This window comes from Palaemon carinicauda, chromosome 3, assembly GCF_036898095.1.
Source record: "Palaemon carinicauda isolate YSFRI2023 chromosome 3, ASM3689809v2, whole genome shotgun sequence".
NCBI lineage: Eukaryota > Metazoa > Arthropoda > Malacostraca > Decapoda > Palaemonidae > Palaemon > Palaemon carinicauda.
In genome coordinates, this window is record NC_090727.1 from 170,069,443 (window position 1) to 170,086,727 (window position 17,285).

The 17,285-nt window shown below is 45.1% G+C and overlaps 1 protein-coding gene across 3 annotated transcripts in view; it reads right to left on the bottom strand.

Moving 5' to 3' along the window:
* LOC137638759 (ubiquitin carboxyl-terminal hydrolase 48-like) overlaps positions 1 to 17,285 on the bottom strand; it is a 355,352-nt gene that overhangs the window by 226,494 nt on the left and 111,573 nt on the right. The gene's annotated exons all lie outside the window — the stretch shown is intronic.

Consider the following 17,285-nt stretch of genomic DNA (forward strand, 5'->3'; position numbering starts at 1 on the left):
TAGGTTTTCCAGTTCATCCCGTCCAATTACCTGCTGAGAGTCCTCAACATGCTGAGATCCTTCCAGGCGGGACATCTCCAGAAGGTTCAGAGATTAGTTGCCTTCAATTTATTATAAAGAACCCAAACCCTTCATTGCATGATTTTCTTACCCTAGCGGTTAAGAAAAGATTTGGGATCTCAAAAGGCAATATAGAATTCTTAGAGGAATACAAGTCTAAGTCAACTAGAAGACAATATGAGTCGTCATGGAAAAAGTGGGTTGCTTTCGTAAAAGCAAAAGGACCGAGAGAAATTTCAATGAACTTCTGCATGTCCTTCTTTATCCATCTTCATAACCAGGGTTTGGCAGCCAACACGATAACTACGTGCAAGTCAGCCTTGACTAAACCTCTTCTATATGCCTTTCAAGTAGACTTGGCGAACGAGATCTTTAATAAGATCCCGAAGGCATGTGCGAGGCTTAGGCCTGCTGCACCTCCAAAGCCCATCTCTTGGTCTTTGGACAAGGTCCTACATTATGCCTCATCCTTGAACAATGAAGATTGTTCGCTTAAGGATCTAACCCAAAAGGTTATTTCTGGGCTTGAACCTGTGCCGGCCAGTGAATAAGCTCCTATTAGCACTTATTCTTAGGTAATTTACTGCTAAATATACCAGAGAAAAAATGTAAAGGAGTGCTAGGTTGACTAGCTCGCTCACCTATTGGTGTCGGTATGGAATTGGGCGTATAATCCAGAGGTCCCGCACTATTTAGATTCATCCACGACAAAGACCCCCAATAGAGGAGAGCCGTTCAACCTCACTCGGCACCACCAACTCTGCATCCGCTCAGAACTCAACTCCTTTTTAGCACGCCTGTGTGGTAACCCGCTAGTTTGTGCTCTCGTGTTTTTGCCTTATTTTTCGTGGATTATGGCTTCTACATCGGTTTCCCAGGAGACACCGTCTAAGTTAAGTACCAAGCTATGTTTTGCTGTGTTTTGAGCAATCTAGATCGTTTAATATTTAAGTTATAAGAGTTTATTCTCTTCGTTCATCTCGGTCTTGCTCGATTCCGCTTACGGTTGGTACTCCTGTTTTGAGAGCTTTTAGTTTCACTCGCGGTGTTACTAAGTGTATTATTTTTATTATTAGTTTAATTTTTTATATGTTTTATAGTGGATATTCATTATTTAGCGTTTAGAACCCTTGTGGTTCATATTTAGGGCCGATATCAGCTTACGTATCGTAGATGGCTTGCCGACCTTCGTCACTGAGCGGCAATTTTTATTATATAAGCCATCAGGTTGTTGTCCTTCGGGATTTATTCATTATTTCGCATGCCTTGCCCTAATTTTTTATGTGTATATTTATATATTTTTCAACGCTATTACTTTTATAATGAATATTTGTGCTTATTACTCCGTATGATCTGTTTTGGTAGTGTTTGGGGATCGTCAGTTGGTAGCCCTGCTGCTCCGTATCACGTGATCCTCCCCCAAGCTCCCCCTCTCGCTAGATTGGTGGCTAGGCTTCTCTCCCCCCTCCCCTAGGGGACCGTTGCCTTCCCTTCCTACAGAGGGGGTAGTTCAGTGTTTATGGACTTTGTCCTCTCTCCGGGTGTCCCGGTGGTTTTGTCTCTGTCTAGACTGGTTGGCCACCGGTCAACAGAGTAGGATCCCGGTGCACCCTATTTTATAATGTTCACCTATCACACTTTTAATTATGTTATACGAAACCCTCCGGGTTCTGTTGGTGGTTCTTATCTACGGTTCCGCCCCCTCTTATTTTATAACAGTTACTATAATTATATATGACAGATCACTACCCCGGAGTTCCTATATGTATTAGTTTATGGATGTACTTTTATATATCCCGGTCCGGGGCTTAACCTCGCTCCGGGAAGTCAGACACCATGTGTGTTAATTCTTTGTTGCATCCTTCTTTATGATCCCGGCTCGACCGGAATGAATAGTTATACTCTAGTCTTAAGTTAGACTTATGTTTAGGCCCGGGTCCTCCGGACCCGCCCCTACTTAAGAGTATTACAGTTAAGCTCTAGTCTTAAGTTAGACTTATGTCTAGTCCCGCCCCTACTTAAGAGAATTGCAGTTTCTCATATACTGTACTATTCTTTTTATAGATGGTGCATTGTCAGACGACGGCCTGTGCGGCTGTTCTTCACCAGCCTTGTGGCCATACGGTGTGTAGGTCTCACGCCCTCTGCGGAGTTCAGCTGGAAGACATCGTAGTCTGGCACCCTGATAATTGTATGGTCTGTTTTGACCTCATCACCACCCTTGGATCTGATTCGGTGAGTCCCGTTGGCTATGTTGTCTTTTCTAATTATTCTTACCTTTATTTGGTATACATACACTATTTAGTAAGATTTCTATGGTCTTGAAGGACCTCCGGGAATCTTCCTTTCTTTAATTCCCACTATTATTTCAGGCATCCCCGGAGCAGAAGACTGCGGCTCGGGCCACACTGAAAGTGTGGGTTGGGGGATTTGCCAGAAACGTGAAATCAAAGCAGCCTTACGTCCTCTCTGAAGACTACTGTGCTATGATTTACCCTAATGCCAAGTCTTCAGCCGCTGTGGCTAGAGCTGTTGCGGCACCCATCATTGCCGACATTGATGCCACTATTTCGGGATTCATCGACCAGGATCAAGATCCGTCGGATGCCCCCGGAGATCTGGAAGACAATGTTGCCTCCTTGAACTTGGATGTGGAACCCATGTTGTTGGAAGATCCGGATGCAGGTAGGGTGGTAAGTGAGGCAGGTGTTACCGGCGCTGAGATTCCTATCCTCAGCCCCGCTCTTTCTTCTTCATCTGATCTCTCTTCTTTCCATGGTTTTTCTGGGGACCGCGATTCGTCTCACCGATCACACCCGGTTCCCCCCAAAGATAAATCTAAATCCAGAACTTTGCCAAAAGCTCGTAAGCCCCACAAGGCTTCCCATGGTTCTAAACCAAATATAAACCCATCATCTAAGACTTCCGGCTCCTCCTCTAAGTCTCACGACCCGGGAGTACAATCCGCCACTTCGGCTCCTAACCCGGGCCTTTCCGAATCAGCCATGCTTCGCATTGTGTCGGAGATGCAATCTAAGATTGTGTCAGAAATGCAGGCCAAGATGGACACGATGTTTTCCAACATTGGTCAGAGACTTGGGGCATTAGAGCATGGTGCTCCGGAGCGAGTTCAAAGCTCTCTCATCCCGGATGCCTCTAAGCTTCCTCCGTTTACCAAGAATAACCCTTGGCGCATGGCTCTTCATTCCCCGTTCTCAGACGGGATGTTAACGTTGGAAGGTCTTGGTACTCGTCCACTAGAGGACTTTGAATTCTTTCCTCCTGGTCTCGCATTCCCATTTCACGGTTATGCCAGGCTTACCGAGGAAGCTCTGGTTCGGCTGGATAAGGTCCCTAAAGAGACCGTCATTTTCCCAAAGGAACAAGCCCAATCTGTTTGGGCTAGGTTTCTAAACGACATAGGTTGCACCAATACCATGTTGACGCCTCATAAAAGTTCTTTTACGATGTTCTTAATGGACAAGAATACTGTGACTCCATGCGTCACTAAGATTGCAGAGCTTGCTTTTCAATACGCTCTGGAGGAGAAGCCCTTGCCTCCCATCCGAGAGGTAGATCCGATCTCCCTCCTTCTTCCTTCGGATAATGAGTGTTGGGACAATGTCCATACCACCTTTACTTCCGGCAAGCTGACAGCGGACTGTGCGTCAGTAATTTTTAGTGAACGGCTTCCCCGTCTCCCGGAATCCCTTATTAAACAGGAGTATGATTCCCGCCTACGTGTTGGTCGAACCTTGAACTTGGCCACCTCTACGGAGTCGATAGCCTTAACTTATGATACTGAGAGTATCTTTAAGTCTCTCAATAAGGCTACTTTGCAGTCGTTGTACTTCGACTTATATGACTTCGCTCTTGCTAAACGTAGGTGCCGCAAACACGTCCTGGCTGAGGCGACTTTAGGCACGAACCGAATAAACTTATCCGGTCCTCTTGTTGGGGTCCAAATCTTTTCCCTGAGGATCTTGTGGAGGAAGTCTTGACGGAAGCTACAAGAGTTAATCAGAGCCTTAAAGCCCGTTGGGGTTTGACTCCTAAGCGGAAATATGATCCCGCAAGTTACCAAGCTCGTGGTAGGAAGAAGCTCCGTCCGTATACCTCCACTCAGTTCCGGCAACAGCAAAGTAGCTCGTCCGTTTTCCGGCAGCCTCTCCCACCATCTCCTGCTGTTCCTGCACAGCCTTCCACCTCCCAGGCTCCTTCCTCGGACGACTACGTCACCGTTCTGCTCCCTAAGAGCCAGCTTCCCGGTGCCTCCACCACCTCTCCAGCCTTCAACCAATCTTATGAAGCTCAAAGCTCTTCCCAGGGTTATAACAGAGGTAGAGGCTACCACCGTGGTTCATACCAGAACAGAGGTAGGGGTAGATTCTTTCGCAAAGGAAAGAACTTCCGAGGCGGACGTGGAGGCAACTCCTCAAGCCAATACTGAGGTGCAGCGGGTAGGGGGGAGGCTTTATGCCTTCCGCAACAAATGGAGGTTCAGTCCCTGGGCTTTCAGTATCATCTCCAAGGGACTGGGGTGGAGTTGGATTCAAGGACCTCCTCCACCGAACAGATTTCATCAGCATTCCACTCCGGATCTAGTCGAGTTTGTCCAGGACCTGTTACAAAAGAACGCCATACAAGAAACGAAACACCTGAAGTTTCAGGGTCGGCTGTTCAGTGTCCCGAAGAAGGATTCGGACAAGAGAAGAGTGATTCTGGACCTATCCCTTCTCAACTTGTCCATTCAATGCGACAAGTTTCGAATGCTTACCGTCTCGCAGGTGCGGACCTTACTTCCCCGTGGGGCCGTCACCACCTCTATCGATCTTACAGACGCCTATTATCACGTCCCGATAGCGAGACACTTCCGTCCGTATCTAGGCTTCCGCTTAGGAAACAAAAATTACTCCTTCAAGGTGATGCCTTTCGGGCTCAACATCGCCCCAAGGATCTTCACAAAGTTAGCAGAAGTTGCTGTTCAGGAACTCAGAAATATGTTATTTTCATTAGTAAAATAAATTTTTGAATATACTTACCCGATGATCATGTAGCTGTCAACTCTGTTGCCCGACAGAAATCTACGGTCGGGATACGCCAGCGATCGCTATACAGGTGGGGGTGTACACAACAGCGCCATCTGTGAGCAGGTACTCAAGTACTTCTTGTCAACAAGAACTCAATTTTCTCCTCGGTCCACTGGTTCTTTATGGGGAGGAAGGGCGGGTCCTTAAATTCATGATCATCGGGTAAGTATATTCAAAAATTTATTTTACTAATGAAAATAACATTTTTCAATATTAATCTTACCCGATGATCATGTAGCTGATTCACACCCAGGGTGGTGGGTGGAGACCAGCATATATGTTAACAAAGAAGCTAAGTATCCCGTATCTTATTTTAGCCGTTATTCAAAATAACAAACATAAAATAAATAAGTACCTGGTAAGGAAGTCGACTTGAACCATTACTTTGCCTTTTTAAGTACGTCTTCCTTACTGAGCCTAGCGATCCTCTTAGGATGCTGAGCGACTCCTAGGTGCTGAAGTATTAATGGCTGCAACCCATACTAAAGGACCTCATCACAACCTCTAATCTAGGCGCTTCTCAAGAAAGAATTTGACCACCCGCCAAATCAACCAGGATGCGGAAGGCTTCTTAGCCTTCCGGACAACCCAGAAATATTTCAAGAGAAAGATTAAAAAGGTTCTGGAATTAGGGAATTGTAGTGGTGGAGCCCCCACCACTACTGCACTCGTTGCTACGAATGGTCCCAGAGTGTAGCAGTTCTCGTAAAGAGACTGGACATTCTAAAGATAAAAGACGCGAACACTGATTAGCTTTTCCAAAAGGTTGCGTCAAAAATATTTTGCAGAGATCTATTTTATTAAAAGGTCACGGAAGTTGTGATAGCTCTAACTTCGTGTGTCCTTACCTTCAGCCAAGCTTGTTTTTCCTCATTCAGAAGGGAATGAGCTTCTCGTATTAACAGTCTGAAAATAATAGGATAAAGAATTCTCTGACATAGGCAAAGATGAATTCTTAACTGAACACCATAAAGTTTCAGACGGGCCTCATAAAGGTTTTTAAAATAGAACTTAAGAGCTCTACAGGACATAATACTCTTTCTAGTTCCTTTCCAACCATATCGATAAGTTTGGAATAACGAACGATATTGGTCAAGGCCGAGAAGGCAGCTCGTGTTTGGCTAGAAAACCAAGATGTAGAACATGTAGCCGTTTCGGATGAAAATCCGATGTTCTTGCTGAAGGCATGAATCTCACTGACTCTTTTAGCTGGTAAAGCATATCAGGAAAAGTGTCTTAAAGGTGAGATCTTTCAGGGAGGCTGATAGAAGTGGTTCGAACCTGTCTAACATAAGGAATCTTAAAACCACGTCTAAATTCCAACCAGGTGTAACCAAACGACGCTCCTTCGTGGTCTCAAAAGACTTAAGGAGGTCCTGTAGATCTTTATTGTTAAAAAGATCTAAGCCTCTGTGATGGAAGACTGATGCCAACATGCTTCTGTAACCCTTGAAAGTGGGAGCTGAAAGAGATCGCTCTTTTCTCAGATAAGAGGAAGTCAGCTATTTGAGTTACAGAGGTACTGGTCGAGGATACGGATACTGACTTGCACCAGTTTAGGAAGATTCCCCACTTCAATTGGTAGACTCTAAGGGTGGATGTTCTCCTTGCTCTAACAATCGCTCTGGTTGCCTCCTTCGAAAAAACCTCTAGTTCTCGAGAGTCTTTCGATACTCTGAAGGCAGTGAGACGAAGAGCGTGGAGGCCTTGGAGTACCTTCTTACGCGTGGCAGACGTAGCAGGTCCACCCTTAGGGGAAGAGTTCTGGGAACGTCTACTAGCCATCGAAGTACCTCGGTAAGTTATTCTCTCGCGGGCCAGAGGGAAGCAACTAGTGTTGTGGAGGATTAATTTCATTTTAATTTATTTTTTTTGTTTGCCAAATCAAGAGAGAGAGAGAGAGAGAGTGTGAGTGTGTTTATTTAAGTTTTGTCAGAGAGAGAGAGAGAGAGAGAGAGAGAGAAAGTGTTTACAGTATTGGCTTTAGTTTTGTCACAGAGAGAGAGAGAGAGAGAGAGAGAGAGAGAGAGAGAGAGAGAGAGAGAGAGAGAGAGAGAGAGAGAGAGAGAGAGAGTTGTTTTAGTATTGTTAAATAGACATTTTATTTGCTTTAGCTTTGTCATTAGAGAGAGAGAGAGAGAGAGAGAGAGAGAGAGAGAGAGAGAGAGAGAGAGAGAGAGAGAGAGTGTGTGTGAGTGAGTGAGTGAGTGTTTATTTACTTAAGTTTTGTCAAACCGCAAGAGAGAGTAAGTGTTTATTTGCATAGTTTTGTGAGAGAGAGAGAGAGAGAGAGAGAGAGAGAGAGAGAGAGAGAGAGAGAGAGAGAGAGAGAGAGAGAGAGAGAGAGAGAGAGAGAGAGTTGTTTTAGTATTGTTAAATCGAGACATTTTATTTGCTTTAGTTTTATTAGATCGCGCGTGCGCGAGAGAGTATGTGTGTATGTGCATTTGTGTGTATGTGCATTTGTGTGTGCGTGTTTTGTGTGTCCGCGGTGCGCGCTGAAGAACAAGGATAATTAGCGAATGATTGTTTGAAGTTGGAAAGATTGTTGGTATAATTGAGGTTGTTTGTTTACCTTTTTAGCTAGGATAGGGTGGTGATGAATGTCTTGGGCGAAAGCATTGGATCTCGAACGATAGAAGGAGTCGGTTCTGCATTTTTTTTGTTCTTCGGAAGCCGGCTGATTAGTGTTTTTATGTTCTGAGTAAGTACTGTTTTTATTCATTTTTGTTAGGCGCGTTCGTGAATGATAGAAAGTTTATTGTTTATCTTTGATTATAGTGCGATAGTTGTTAGTTAGGAGTGTTCATAAGTGTTTTTATTTTTTTGGCAGGCCGCGATTCCTCCTTTGGGGAGAAGATTTATTTGAATTTGACTATTGATGACCTGGCTTACTTAAGGAACTTGTGTTTAGAATGCTCTAGTGGATTGATCAACTATTGACGACCTGGCCTGTTTATTACAATTACGATTTCGATTGCTGTTACTGATGAGGATGATGATGATGACGATGACGATATAGACTGCCAAATTAAGTGAGGCAGTTATAGCAGATTGTGCCAGTGTTGCGTCTGCCAGGGAGTTGTGGCTTTGGCCGAAAAGGACTGTTGGCCCTTGTGTGGACAACGACGTCCACACATAAACAAATATTGGTTTTGGTGTGTCACGTGTGTGTGGATAAAGAGTTCCACTCATAAAGAAATATTGGTTTTGGGTGTGTTAATTTTAAGTTGTTAGGGTTTTTTTATTTGAATGGTGTTACGGTTTATATTTAAAATTGTTTATGATTCGTGATAGAGTGTTTTTTTTGGTTTATGATTGCGTTTACTTTTAAGAATATAGTGTTAAGGTTATGTTTTGTTTTTATTTTCCTTCTGTCCAAGAGTCCAGTTTGAAGTAGAGTCAGGGGAAAGTTTGTATTGTGGGATATTGAGAAAGTAGGAGTGATCAAGGGTGTGGGGGGGTTGTGTTTGTTTACATCCCGCTACAGTGTCAACTTTGTCCCAACGTGAGAGGCGAACTTCTGCAGTACCTTGTTGACAAACTAGAACGGAGGGAATGCATATAGATCTAGATGAGACTAATCTAGTAGAAAGGCATCTAAAAGAACCACTGCTGGGTCTGTTGAGAGCCTCTTGGACATCGAGGTTGCGAAGAGATCTATGGTTGGATGGCCCCAGGTGACCCAAAGTCTCTTGCATACATCTGTGGAGGGTCCAATATGTTGGAATTATTGTCCCTTCCTACTGAGACAAACTGCTAAGACATTCAAGTTGCCTTGGAAGAAATTTGTTACTAGTGAAAAGTCTAGACCTGTTGAACAGAAGAGGAGGTCACTAGCGAACTCGCACCATGTCAGAGAGTAGGTCCCTCCTTGCTAGGAGATGCACATCAAAGCAGGGAGTTGTCCGTGTTGACCTCCATTACTTTGTCCTGAAGGAGAGACCTGAAGCTTTTCTAGGTCAGACTTACTGCCAGAAGCTTCTTGCAGTTAAAATGCATTGTCCTTTGACGCGAGTTCCATAATCCCGAGCATTCCCTACCGCCTAAGGTCGCACCCCAGCCTACGTCCGATGCGTCTGAGAAGAGAACGTGGTTGGGAGTCTGAACAGTCAGGGGAAGACCCTATAAAAGGTTGATAAAGTCCTTTCCTCAGGTTAGACCAGACTTATCTTCCGGAAACCGGGATCGAGACCGCTTCTAGCGTCTTGTCCTTTTCCAGTGAAGAGCTAGATGAAACCGAAGAGGACGGAGGTGTAGTCTTCCAAGTGACACCAAATGCACCACGGATGACAGTGTCCTAACCAGACTCATCCACAGCCTGACAGGGCCGTATTCCTTCTTCAGCATCTTCTGGATGGATAGCAGGGCTGGGGATTGATCTTCTTGTTCAGCCATGTCCTCATCAGAGGGTTCCTCATCCGAAACTGATGAGGAAACGGCAACGGAGTGGGCAACGTCTGACTCGCTGAATCCGGTCGCACTGGTGGATGCGTGACGGAGCCGGACACAAGATCATGGTACTGCTGCACAGTCTGTGAACTGTCAACCATGGGGAAGCGAGGAAGTACAGCGACAACCCGAAACTGTGTAGACTGTCTGGGTAGTACAGACAACCCCTTATCAGGTTGCTGAGGTTGCCGCACTGCGTCACAACAAGTCACCTCTGCTGGTTGTTGAACGTCTTCCCAGTGACACACTGAACGTCCACAACCACCTCCGAGAGTAGCATAACATCAACGTGCGACTGGCAACCCACACTGGGTCGCACCGGTGGAGGAACCATCTCAACTGGCGGACGTGAGTAGGAAACCTCAGCGTCAACAGGGCGTACAACCAACCGGTAGGAAGGTCGTTGGCAAGAAGGGTCTTCTCCGTAAAAAATCCTCTATCAAGGACTAAGCTTGGACTGCATGTCTTGCAACAAAGCCCAAGGTCTAAGGGAGCAGGTGTGGCAACAGACGGGGTTAGCGACTGAAGCGGAACCATTACCCTCCCTGGAAGCATGTTATGCTTAAATAAAAGTCCATAGGAGGCTAAGCAGCTTAAGGCTCCTCTCCAAATGACAGAGTCCTCAAGGGAATATCAGAAGGAGGGAGAACAGCACTTTCTCATCTACAGGAACCATATCCGAGAAAAGCTAGGATCTCTCAGTGAGGGTTTCACTGGTGCAAAAGCAGCAGACCAGAAGGCAACGTTATGAAACTGCTTGACAGTCTGTGAACTGTCAAAAACTGAACTGTCAACCACAACAGGAGCGTGAGGACATACAGCACTGGTGTATAAGTAGCAGACCAGAAGGCAACGTCATGTAACTGTATGACAGTTTATGAGTTGGCAACAACCAAAGTTGTGTGGGGAAGCCTCAACTCCTGACTGACTAGTTTGCTGCTGGCGAGTGGCGGTAACCACAGAGTGTTGCGGAGGCTGACACACCGTGTCAAAACACGGCAGCTTGTGGTAGCTCACGCACGGCAACGGAGTGCTCTGTGTGTGGGAGTAGTGGGAGCTGGCAACAACAAAAGCAGAGTGCTGGTGTGTGGGAGGGGCTGCGGTGGGTTGAGGAGCATGCGGTATGGTATGCGGAGCATGCTGTAAGGTATGCGGCTCATGCTGCATGGTATGCGGAGCATGCTGTAAGGTATGCAGAGCATGCTGCATGGTATGCGGAGCATGCTGTAAGGTATGCAGAGCATGCTGTAAGGTATGCAGAGCATGCTGTAAGGTATGCAGAGCATGCTGCATGGGCTGCGGAGAATGCCGCATAGTGCTGGAACCCGGCAGCTCTACAGAACCTTCCCACTGCTGATGCGGTAGCTCACGCATGTTAGCAGATGGTGCAGCAAGAACATGCGTCTGGCAGGGAGGACTGCGCATCGGTGGTGGAGCTCTCACAGGTGGAGGGTGGGAGCAGGCAGCCACAGTATCTGCTGAGCGCACAACCTCGGCGGGTTGTAGGTTAACAGGTGCATTGTCAACCTTCCAGCATGATACTCCTGCATGAAGGAGCAAGCTGAGACTGTATAGTCTGCAGCATGGACCACTAGGGTCTATGAAAGACAACAACAAACGGAGCTACTGTCCGTTGTGACTGAGGGTCTAAAACAGCTGGTGCGGCAACAGACGGAGTTACTGCCTGTTGCGGTACCACCTTGCCTCTCTTGGGAGGTGTGCAGTTGTCGTACTGCAGCGAGTCCGAACTGACCCAGTGGCTACACCTAGGCCGTTGGACTTGCGCGGAAGGGACCGACTTGCACTTAAAAGCTGCAAGATTAGGTCCATGGTTTCTGCGAGAAACCTCTTCCGCAGACGAGGAATAAATGGGCTCTCTCGTCTTTGTGTGGGTGGGGTGATCACGTCGGCAACGTGTGTATATACACCCGAAACCACAGAGGGAAACGTCTGTTCGTTGATCAAGGCCTGTGGAACCCATAAGTCCTTCGACATTACTTCTCCCCTGGGCTTGGGAGCTTGTAAGAGGTATCGGACAAGGTGAACAACTGGCACGAACAGACGAACCCTCGAACGCAACACTGTAACACTTTGCGCATATCACTTTATCACTTTTGATTTTCTGTTTGCACTTATTTCACTGAACTCGAAACTTTAAGTGGTTTGTACCTGAAACACGCAATCCTATCCTTCATTAAAAGGTAGTAATTGCGAAAACAGTATTACAATGTAACAGAAAAACATAATTAAAGATAAAGAATTCAGTGGCTGGAAAAGAGACTAAACACTAGATCAAATAAACTACGTTTAAAATCTCTCACCGCATAAAGCCTGGGAACAAGAATAAAACTCTAGAAACGTTTTACCTTCTTCCCCTATAGCGACTAGGGAGAAGAGCAAAAAACGAGAACAACGTTACCCGCTTGAACGAAACGTTTATCCTCCTCTCTCTCCCTCCGTCTCTATCTCTCTCTCTCTCTCTCTTGACTTAGAACCTGAGAGATGAGCCCAATATATATATATCGTTAAAACATATTATTTGTTAAAGGGAAAAAACTGAAAGGTTTCCCAAATAAAAAGTTCCTTTATAGAATTAAAACCATTTAAGCTAAGAAAGAATGAACGAAACGCTAGAATCGGTTTACTCTTACTGCAACGTGAAACCGTGAAATACTCTCTCTCTATCGTAACGATAGAGCGCAAGTTGAACGTTCTGAACGTCAACAACAGCGGAGACTAAACAAAACGTTAGTTCAACTTTGAAAACAGTACAAGACTATCAAAGAAATTCTTTCAAAAACATTAAAATTAAAATAGCATAAATTCTTAACAGGAAAAACGATATGACGGGCTCAATGTTAATTAACTTCGGTTCCAAGTAAGGACCGCCTACTATTAGGAAAGGTCGCATATAAACAAACATAAAAATTAATTTTTATAAGTTTAAAATAAATGGAAAGTTAATCGAAGAGGCCTATAAAAGGCGGAGAGATATAAAATAAATCTATAACTTTGTTAAGCAAAATTACCAAAAACCTAAACACACTTCCGTCTAAGGGAAGGGTGGGTCATAAAAAGTGAAAGAGAGTCTATACTCTCTTCGACACCAACACTTCTGTCTAAGGGAAGGGTCGGCCATTTAAAAGTGAAAGAGAGTCCATACTCTCTTCGTCACCATAATTAAATCAAATTAATTCCAAAAGCTTGCTAAGCTAATGATAAAGCTTCCTGAATAGCGAAGGCTAAACTCTAGAGCAAATACATCACCAAATCGTGAACAATAACTCCAGAATCAACAGCGTATCCAAGTAGGTCTAGCCGGTGGCACGACAGAGGAAAAATTGAGTTCTTGTTGACAAGAAGTACTTGAGTACCTGCTCACAGATGGCGCTGTTGTGTACACCCCCACCTGTATAGCGATCGCTGGCGTATCCCGACCGTAGATTTCTGTCGGGCAACAGAGTTGACAGCTACATGATCATCGGGTAAGATTAATATTGAAAACAAGGGATTCAAGTCGTAGCCTATCTGGACGACTGGCTCATTTGGTCAGACACCTCCCAAAATTGCCTAAAAGCCACTCACAAAGTCATCCAATACCTTCAATCTCTAGGCTTTCAGATCAACTTCAAGAAGTCCCGTCTTCTTCCGAAATCAAAGTTCCAATGGCTCGGCCTGCAATGGGATCTTATATCTCACACTCTGTGTCTTCCCAAACCCAAGAGGTTAGAGATTGCAACGAACACCAAACGCTTTCTCAAAGACAAAGTGAGTTCCAGACGACTCCAAGAGAGGATCCTAGGGTCCCTTCAATTCGCTTCAGTGACGGATCTACTTCTGAAAGCGAAGTTGAAAGATATCAATCGTGTCTGGCGTTCGAGGGCGAATCGGAAGCTCCGGGACAGGAAAGTCCGCCTTCCTCCCATTCTCCGGGAAAGACTTCTACCTTGGACAAAGGCCAGCAATCTGTCAAAGTCAGTTCCCCTTCGATTTCCGCCTCCGAAGTTAATCATTCACACGGACGCATCCCTATCAGGTTGGGGAGGCTATTCTCAGCTCAAGAAAGTTCAAGGTCTTTGGTCTCCCTTATTCCGCCAATTTCACATCAATGTGCTGGAGGCCATGGCAGTTCTACTAACCCTGAAACGTCTCTCTCCATCCAAGAGACAACACCTTCGTCTGGTTCTCGACAGCGAAGTGGTGGTCCGCTGCCTCAACAGAGGCGGATCAAAATCAGGGCCTCTGAACCATGTTCTAGTAGCCCTATTCTCCCTAGCAGCCTCGAACCGTTGGCATCTTTCAGCTGTCCACCTGGCGGGAGTCCGGAACGTAGTTGCAGACGCCCTGTCCCGGATCTCCCCTCTAGAGTCGGAATGGTCACTCGATCAAAAATCATTCCGGTGGATTCTCTCTCGGGTTCCGGGTCTCCAAGTAGACCTCTTCGCCACGGAGTCCAACCACAAATTGAGAGTATATGTGGCTCCCAATCTAGACCCTCAGGCCTACGCCACCGACGCCATGTCACAGAATTGGGACATCTGGGAAAGGATTTATCTCTTTCCCCCGGTGAATCTTTTACTAAAAGTCCTAGACAAACTGAGATCCTTCAAGGGACGAGTAGCCTTGGTCGCACCCAACTGGCCCAAGAGCAATTGGTACCCTCTCCTGCGAGAGTTGAGACTACATCCTCACCCGATACCCAATCCGGTTCTGTCTCAGATAGTACAAACACGCGTTGTGTACGCTTTCTCAAACATTCAGAGCGCCCTAACTTTATGGACTTCATGAAGTTTGCGGCCATGCATGGTGCCAATATCGATCCTCAAAACACCCTGTTCCTAGAATCAGATAAACGGGATTCCACCATCCGCCAATATGATTCTGCAGTTAAAAAGTTGGCTAAATTTCTGATAGACTCAGACGTACACTGTATGAACTTGAACCTTACAGTCACTTTCTTTAGAACTTTATTAGAATCAGGTCTGGCAGCCAATACTATCACCACTATTAAATCTGCTTTGAAAAAGATCTTCCTAGTGGGTTTTAACATAGACTTAACCGACTCTTTGTTGGCTTCAATTCCGAAAGCCTGTGCCAGACTGAAACCGGTTACCCGTCCTACCCCGGTTACCTGGTTCCTTAATGATGTGCTCAAATTGGCTTCTGATACCATTAACAGTTCTTGTGATTATATTCCCCTTCTCAGGAAAACACTTTTCCTTGTGAGTTTGGCTTCCGGGGCAAGAATTTCTGAACTGGCAGCTTTGTCAAGAGACCCGGGTCATATTGAGTTCCTTCCTTCGGGAGAGGTCCTTCTTTCACCTAACAAACTCTTTTTAGCTAAGAACGAAGACCCTCAGAACAGATGGTCCTCCTGGAAAATCCGTCTCTGTGCCCTGTTACTACTCTTATGTCTTATTTATCCCGGACCTCCTCTAACTCCTCCGGGCCTCTATTCGTTAGAGAACAAGGCGGTACCATTACCATTAAAGGGATCAGGCAACAAATTTTGTATTTTATTAAACAAGCTAACCCTGACTCTTTTCCTCTTGCACATGATATTAGAGCAGTTGCTACTTCGGTGAACTTTTTTCACCACATGAATTTTACGGATCTTTCTAGGTACACAGGGTGGAAGTCACCGTCAGTGTTCAAGAAACACTATCTTAAACATTTGGAAGCCCTTAAATTTCCTACGGTAGCTGCAGGGAGCGTAGTTACCCCCAGGTAACTCACATGTTAATTCCTTGTCATTGTATCTCTCCCCCTTACCTGCCTCATTTATACCCTATTTGTATTCGTTGGTTTCGCACCGGGTTACTATTCCTATATTTGTTAAATTTTTGACTCCCGAGTATCTGTATATATCATCACTCACGGCATTATTATACCTTACCTTTTTTGTCAATTGTTCTACCAAGTGGATTTATGTTCCTTTTAAGGTACCTTTATAGTTGTTTTTGGCACTCAACTCTGATTAAAGTAACTTGTGTTTCCCTTGTGTTTATGTTTTTCCTTTATTTTTCAAGTTTGGTGACATTTCTCTTGTATATATTCACTGGCCGGCACAGGTTCAAGCCCAGAAAAGGGATTTTGACGTAGGAAAAATCTATTTCTGGGCGAGGGACCTGTGCCGCCCAGTGAACCCTCCCAGCTCCTCTCCCTTGGAGTCCCCAAACTTTGGGTGCTAAGGAGTTGGGTTCTGAGCGGATGCAGAGTTGGTGGTGCCGAGTGAGGTTGAACGGCTCTCCTCTATTGGGGGTCTTTGTCGTGGATGAATCTAAATAGTGCGGGACCTCTGGATTATACGCCCAATTCCATACCGACACCAATAGGTGAGCGAGCTAGTCAACCTAGCACTCCTTTACATTTTTTCTCTGGTATATTTAGCAGTAAATTACCTAAGAATAAGTGCTAATAGGAGCTTATTCACTGGGCGGCACAGGTCCCTCGCCCAGAAATAGATTTTTCCTACGTCAAAATCCCTTTTTTCTGTTCGCTATAGCCTCAGGGGCTAGAGTTAGTGAATAGTGGCCCTCTCTAGGGATGAGGGCCACATTCAGTTCTCAGAAACAGAACTGAATCTCTTCCCTGATCCATCCTTTCTCGCTAAGAATGAGCTACCCACCAAAAGGTGGGGTCCCTGGAGAATCTGCCCTCTGAAGGAAGATGTCTCTCTATGTCCGGTAGAGTGTCTAAAGGTCTATCTTCGTAGAACTTCAGACTTCAAGGGAGGACAGCTCTTTAAAGGAGAAACCTCTGTATCAAATTTATCCCTAAAACTACTGAGGGCGAAGCTCACCTACTTTATTAGTAGAGCGGATCCTGACAGTACTCCCGCAGGTCATGATCCGAGAAAGATTGCTTCATCACTGAACTTCTTTCAGTATATGGACTTTGAGCGTCTTCGTTCATACACTGGATGGAAATCATCCAGAGTGTTTTACAAACACTATGAGAAACAGGTACATGAACTGAAACACTATGTAGTGGCAGCAGGTAGCGTATTAAAACCTGCCCCCTAATTACTGTTATAGACACTCAATGGTTTGGTCTTCAAATGTACTCGCACATATACTGGGTGAGAATCATCCACAGTGTTCTACAAACACTATGCTAATCAAGTCCATGATCTGAAGCAGTATGTGGTGACGTCGGGTAGAATACTTAACCCACCGTCTAATTCTACGATGAACAGCTAATTGACTGGGACTGTCAATTAAAGGGAGAAGAGGTCATCCCTCTTAGGGTGTGACCTCCTTTGATCAAGTGTTACCATGGTGACACTAGCTCTGTTCAAAATCCCAGGCATGGAATTATATAGATGGCACTAGTGCCGGTGTACGTAGTAAGCAGTGCCGATAAAAGTAACCAGTACAGGTATTTTGAAGAGAATATGTCTTTAATTCTCTTCAATCTGAGAGTGGCACTCGTCATTTCTTGCTTCCCAAAAAAGAAAGATAATCTCTGTACAGGTTACATGTATAGTTCCATTATCATGCTACATTCATTTTACTTACTAATAAACGTCTATTAGAATGTAACTGCGTCCTAACTCGCCCGACAATTGCATGTTTATAGTCCAGAGTATGTACTTTTATATATTTGTATGCTCACAAACAATGGAATTAAGAAACACTGTTAAGTATTTGGTAATTTTCACAAACTACGAGACGGTTTGTT